The 6,828-nt window shown below is 40.3% G+C and overlaps 1 long non-coding RNA gene across 1 annotated transcript in view; it reads right to left on the bottom strand.

The window, feature by feature from the left end:
• Positions 1 to 2,708: 2,708 nt before the first annotated feature.
• LOC104984377 overlaps positions 2,709 to 6,828 on the bottom strand; it is a 7,569-nt gene continuing 3,449 nt past the window's right edge. Inside the window, exons 2-3 of the long non-coding RNA XR_824747.1 lie at positions 3,936 to 4,055; positions 2,709 to 2,789 (exon numbers count right to left, since the gene is read on the bottom strand). This is a non-coding gene — a long non-coding RNA (uncharacterized LOC104984377). The remainder of the gene's footprint in view (positions 2,790 to 3,935; positions 4,056 to 6,828) is intronic.

The raw sequence follows: 6,828 nt of genomic DNA, 5'->3' as shown, positions 1-6,828 counted from the left end.
CATGTCCAGTTCTAATTGTTGCTTCCTGACCTGCATATAGGTTTCTCAAGAGGCAGGTCAGGTGGCCTGGTATTCCCATCTCTTGAAGAATTTTCCACAGTTTATTGTGATCCACATAGCCAAAGGCTTTGGCATAGTCAATTAAACAGAAATAGATGTTTTTCTGGAACTCTCTTCCTTTTTCCATGATCCAGCGGATGTTGGCAATTTGATCTCTGGTTCCTCAGCCTTTTCTAAGCTGTACAGAAAGCTGAATAGTAAACTTGGTTCTCTGTATCCAACTACAGGACACTACCTGGGATGTTCAGAAGGTCATCCTGCTACAGTTATGTAGACTTCAACCCATTCAAAGAAAGATAAAAAGAAAAAAGATCTCCTCAATGACCTACTGTAAACAAACAAACAAACAGCCTACTTAAGCAATCTACAGATTCAATGCAATCCCTATTCAATTACCAATGGCATTTTTCACAGAATTAGAACAAAAAAGTTTACATTTTGAATGGAAACACAAAATACCATAAATAGCCAATGTAATCTTGAGAAAGAAGAAAAATGAAGCTAGGAAGAATCATGCCCCCTGTCTTTAGACTATATTACAAAGCTACAGTAACAGAAAGTGGCACCAAATGCTATGTGGCACCAAAATCAGAAATACAGATCAACAGAACAGGACAGAAAGTCCAGAAATAACTCCCAGGCACATATGATCACTTATGACAAAGTAAGCAAGAATATACAATGGAGAAAAGACTGTTTCTTCAATAATTGGTGCTGGGAAAACTGGACAGCTACATGTAAAAGAATAAAATTAGAACTTTCCCTAACATCATACACAAAAATAAACTCAAAATGGATTACAGATGTAAATGTAAGACCAGACACTACAAAACTTTTAGATGAAAACATAGGGAGAACTCTCTCTGACATAAATTGCAGCACCTCCTAGAGTAATGAAAATAAAATAAAACATAAACAAATGGGACCCAATTAATCTTAAAAGCTTTTGCATAGCAAAGAAAACCATAAAAAAATACCAAAGACAGTCTTCAGAATGGGGAGAAATATTTGCAAACAAAGTGACTTACAAGGGATGACTCTCCAAAATATACAAACTGCTTATGCAGTTCAATATAAAAATAAATAAATAAATAAACAAAAAATCCAAAAAATGGGCAGAAGATTAAAAGAGATGGTCTCCAAAGAGGAAACACAGATGGCAAAAAAAAAAAAAAAAGCATGAAAAGATGGTCAATATCTCTAATCGTTAGAAAAATGTATATCAAAACTACAGTGAAAAAAAATGAAAAAAATGCAAAAAACTACAGTGAGGTTTCAACTTACCACAGTCAGAATGACCATCATCAAAACAATAAATACTGGAGAGGATGTGGAGAAAAGGGAACCCTCCATCACTGTTGGTGGGAATGTAAACTGGTAAAGCCACTATGGAGAAAAATATGGAGGTTCCTTTAAAAACTAAAAAGAGAGCTACCATATGATCCAGCAATCCCACTCCTGGGCATATATCCAGAGAAAACCATACTTCTAAAAGATACATCCACCCTTATGATCACTGTAGCACTATTTACAATAGCCAGAACATAGAAGCAACCTAAATGTCCATCAACAGAGTAATGGATAAGGAAGATGCGCTATTATACATATAGTGTAATACTACTCAGCCATAAAAAAGAGTGAAATAATACCATTTGCAGCAACATGGCTGGACCTAGAGATTTTCATACTGAGTGAAGTAAGTCAGACAGAGAAACAGAGAATATGACATTGCTTATATATGGAATATAACAAAAGGCTACAAATGAACTTATCTACAAAACAGAAGTAGTGTAATAGATGTAGAAAATAAACTTATGGTTAACAGGGGATAAGTGAGGGGAGGGATAAATTGGAAGACTGGGATTGACACATACAACTATATATAAAATATTAAAATAGATAACTAATAAGAAACTACTGTACAGTACAGAGAACTCGGTAATGGCCTACATAAGAAAGAACCTAAAAAAGAGTGGATATATGTATATGTACAGCAGATTGACTTTGCTGTACATCGGAAACTAAGACAACAGTGTAAATGAACTATACCCCAATAAAACTTAAAATAAAAATGAAAGAATGTCCTGAGCGAGCCAAAGCAGGGGCCCAAGGCACCAAAGGTCTGCTGGAGCAGGCACGTCATACCTGGACTTTGCTCCTAAGGACTCTGAAAGTGAAAAATAGAAATTCTTTTCTAAAAGACAGTTCATTTGAAGTATTAATCAAAATGCAAATTACTAAAAAAAAAATATACATTCACCCCAATGTTCATGGGGTATGGAAAAAGAATCTTTAAAAAGTGGATATATGTATAACAGAGTCACTTGGCCATACACCTGAAGCTAACACATTGTAAATCAACCATATGCCAATCATTTTTTTAATGGCCTCAAAAAGACCTACTGTAAATAAATAAGTAAATTAAAAAAAAGATAAAAGTTCTCATTAAGACACAAACAACTTCTCATGGACCACACTGTGGAGTCACGTACTGCAGACACTTTAATACAATTCATTAGAACCAAAGAGTATATATTAGACATGATGATTAGAGTTTAATAACTACAAAAAAAGCTAAAAAGTGTAAACATACCACAAATATTCACATCTGTACTTACATTCTACCAGAATCAGGGCCCCAAAAGCAACAGCAGTGACAAAGATGGCACAGATGACATCTAGATACACAGCGAGCCATCGGGACGTCGTCAAAAGCAGGAACCAAGCCTCTGGATTTGTGAACCATAATAAGTGTAATACAAAAACTATGTTAGCTGCTTCTCATGAGGGAGAATATTTTCTCAGTTGAGCTACAGAAGATTTTACACAGGTAGGACAGCAAAGTTACATACCCAAGGAACCTGAAGATTCTAGAAAACTAGGTTCTAACACAAGACAATGTATGAGACACACAGAAATCAGTCCAGGAAGCATGAATTGAAAACTTCAACCCACAGGTTATCAACAGAAATAAGATCAGAAGAAGGAAGATGGGGAATCGTCTCATCTGTGCATTTCCTGCAGTGCTGGGCCTCAGCGTGAAGATCATCCTCTCACAGGGTCGACTGCTCCCAGCTCTCACACAGCAGAGAGCACAGCTCACACTGTTTCCAGCACCTTCTGCCCTCACCACAGGGCCCTGCAGTGTTTATTCTTAGGATCCAGTGTCTATATGACCATCAGCTAACAGGATCTGCATGTGACTTTCAAAATGCCATTTTTATCTTCAAAATACAATAATTATCAGAAAGTTTGGCTTGGATTTTATAGACTTGGAGGAAATTCTGAATTTTCTACCTAGGGAAAAAATTTCACTGATTAAAAACATAATCAAGTGGGTGGCAAATCAGGAAATTATTTCCTCAATCACATGTGCCACCCTCCACGCTCTGAAAAGTCAGCAAACCGCAGTCTGGAGGGTGAGAACAGCCACCACCTGGTTCTGTAAATAAACTTTTATTGGAACACAGAAACCTCCATTTTCTGATGTATTATCTTTGCCTGTCTTTGTGCTACAACAGCAAAGGTGAGTAGTTGCAACAGACACAGTACAGCACACAAGCCTACAATATTTTCTATCTGGATCTTCACAAAAAAGAAGTTAGCTGACACTCTTACCCTAAAGAGACAGAAGTCTACAGGGCACAGTGATGCAAGGACAATGCGAGCCAGTCAGGGGAGAAAAGCAGGGAATGACAGGGAAGAAGGGAGCACTGAGGGGATGCTGAGAGGAAGGGGTGGGGGAGGCAGGTGTGCAGAGGGGGATGAGGAGTGACACAGAGAGAGGTGTGGGCAGCCAGGCCACCTGAGAGGGAGGTCAGCCTCAGAAGGGAGCACATCCCATCCTTTGAAAACATCTCCAGAAACTTACAGACCTGAGTGCAAATCCTGGTGTGCATCAAACAGTTCCTGAAACTTCTGTTCAGCTTTATACGCCCGGATGGTCCAGAGTCCCCGGAGAGAAGATGCTAAGTGGGAAAATACCGGGCTCCGTGCTGGGGAAGCAGAGACAGAGAAGGTCAAGAAGGCTGGATGCAAGGAAACCCACTGCCTCCCGGGCTCTGTGGTCACACATCCCACCAAAGAGAATCCTCCATGTGACCCTCAAAGTCCTGCTCACATCAAGCTTCACTTTAATGACCTGGGAATGAAAGCTTCTCCTTGAAACTATCTTTGATCAAGTTCAAATCACAGCTAGATTTAGATAAAGAAATTATTGTTCTTTGATCAAGATCCTCTCACATACGCCTCCCTCCAAATTCTTCTGGCATCTCATCAGGTGGAAATTGTTGACAATTTTTTAAAAATATATTGAAGTACAGTTGATTTACAATAATGTTCTAGTTTAAGGTATATAGTACAGTCATTCAGTTATTTTTTTCAGATTTTATTTCATTACAGGTTAATACAAGATACTGAATAAAATTCCCTGTGCTTTGCAGTAATTCCTTGTTGTTGTCTATCTGACACATTAATAGCAATATGTCTATTAATCCCATACTTCTAACTTGTTCTTCCCTCTCTCCCAATCCCCTTTGCCAACTGTAAGTTTGTTTTCTATGTCTCTGAGTCTATTTCTATTTTGTGTACAGATTCATTTGTATTATTTTTAGATTCCATATATAAGTGATATCATATTTATCTTTCTCTGACTTACTTTACAAATAATAATATTCCCAAGTCCATCAATGTTGCTGAAAATGGTAATATTTCATTATTTATCATGGGTGAGTAATTACTGTTCACTAATTTTTGAATCAGTAGCCTTTTAAAATTTAATTCCTAATTAGAGTCCTCACCACACTGAATTTTGTTGAGTAACCTGTGGGCCGTCTCCTCCTTAGATGAGTAACCTAAGGGCTGGGATAGAGTCAGTACATCCCCCATCCTGTACCAGAGCCAGACCCAGGACATGGTGAGATAAATAAGGGGAGTGGACAGTCTGCTGCCTCCCCCGTCGTGGGCCTCTCTCTGCACCTGCGCCAGGAGCCTCTGTGTGGGTCACAGAGCACCTGGCACTGCCCCGCCCTTGTGCCCACAGGACCCGACAGACAAGGAGCCTTTGAACAGTCTTGACTTCCATTCCAGGAACCTGATGGACATTTTATTAGCTGTCTGCTAGATACCTGTCCTGGTATTCTGAGGTCACTGTGGCATGTGACACATCAATCTTTTAGAATCTGACAGTGGCCTTAGTGGCCATTCTCTTTTGAGTGACTTCATGTGGATTTGGGCTTGGTGTCACATGACTGACCATTCATTTCCTGCCTTCTTCTCTAAGAGCACACTGACCACAAGCACCAAGGTCAGGCTCCTGCCTATCAGGGAACAGGTGGGCTGCATGCTGCCAAGCAGGGAGGACACTTCTGGTGGGGTTTTCATTCTTCCCATGAATGAGGTTGTAACTTGCTGTTGTCAGGGGCACATAGTGAGCCTGTGACCTCTGTCTGAGGTGAGTGATAACTTGTGCTGTATCAGCAGGAAATACTGACATCACTTTGTTACCTGTGTGTCTCCTAGAGAAGACCTGTTAGTACAATTAGGTTGTTTATGGGAAGTTAGTAATGCATCTTACAGGAGGCTACAGAGATTTTATAAAATGATGGGGAAATAATCAAGGGGGAAACTCCAAACTGTTTTCAGGTCCTCACTTTTTAGTCCAGTATCTGAATGCCTGTCTGATGACAGTTCAGCCAGTACCAACATGCATCTGGGCACTGCACATTTAAAGGAGTTGAGGTACAAATAGGTAAAGACACAGAACCTCCTCTTGTGTTTAGTGTTCCCAATTCTATAAGGAAGGAAGGAGCAGGCTTCCTTCTGTGAGACACTGGGGCTCAGAGAGAATGGGAAGCCCTCAGCTGGGGGAGGACAGCTTGGGCTGGGGACCAGGTGACCATCCACTCAGCCCTAGGATGAGATGGTTGGATGGCATCACCAATTCAATGGACATGACTTTGAGCAAACTCTGGGAGATGGTGAAGGACAGGGAAGCCTGGGATGCTACATGTAGTCCATGGGGTCAAAGAGTCAGACACGACTGAGGGACTGAACACAACCACCACCACCACCTAGATAGAGAACATAAACATTCTAATCAACTGGCTACCGCATATGGTTATCTGAGGTGTGCAAGATGGGGTACCTGGATTAAATGTATTGTCTAACTTGTTTTATTGACTATGCCAAAGCCTTTGACTGTGGGGATCACAATAAACTGTGGAAAATTCTGAAAGAGATGGGAATACGAGACCACCTGACCTGCCTCTTGAGAAATCTGTATGCAAGTCAGGAATCAACAGTTAGAACTGGACATGGACTAAAAGACTGGTTCCAAATAGGAAAAGGAGTACGTCAAGGCTGTATATTGTCACCCTGCTTATTTAACTTCTGTGCAGAGTACATCATGAGAAACGCTGGGCTGGATGAAGCACAAACTGGAGTCAAGATTGCTGGGAGAAATATCAATAACCTCAGATATGCAGATGACACCACCCTTATGGCAGAAAGTGAAGAGGAACTAGAAAGCCTGTTGATGAAAGTGAAAGAGGAGAGTGAAAAAGTTGGCTTAAAGCTCAATATTCAGAAAACGAAGATCATGGCATCTGATCCCATCACTTCATGGGAAATAGATGGGGAAACAGTGGAAACAGTGTCAGACTTTATTTTTCTGCGCTCCAAAATCACTGCAGATGGTGATTGCAGCCATGAAATTAAAAGATGCTTACTCCCTGGAAGGAAAGCTATGACCAACTTAGATAGCATATT

This window comes from Bison bison, unplaced genomic scaffold (genome assembly GCF_000754665.1).
Source record: "Bison bison bison isolate TAMUID 2011002044 unplaced genomic scaffold, Bison_UMD1.0 scf7180017845381, whole genome shotgun sequence".
NCBI lineage: Eukaryota > Metazoa > Chordata > Mammalia > Artiodactyla > Bovidae > Bison > Bison bison.
Note: the sequence above shows the minus strand (reverse complement) of the source record. Positions and strands in the feature narration are given on the sequence as shown.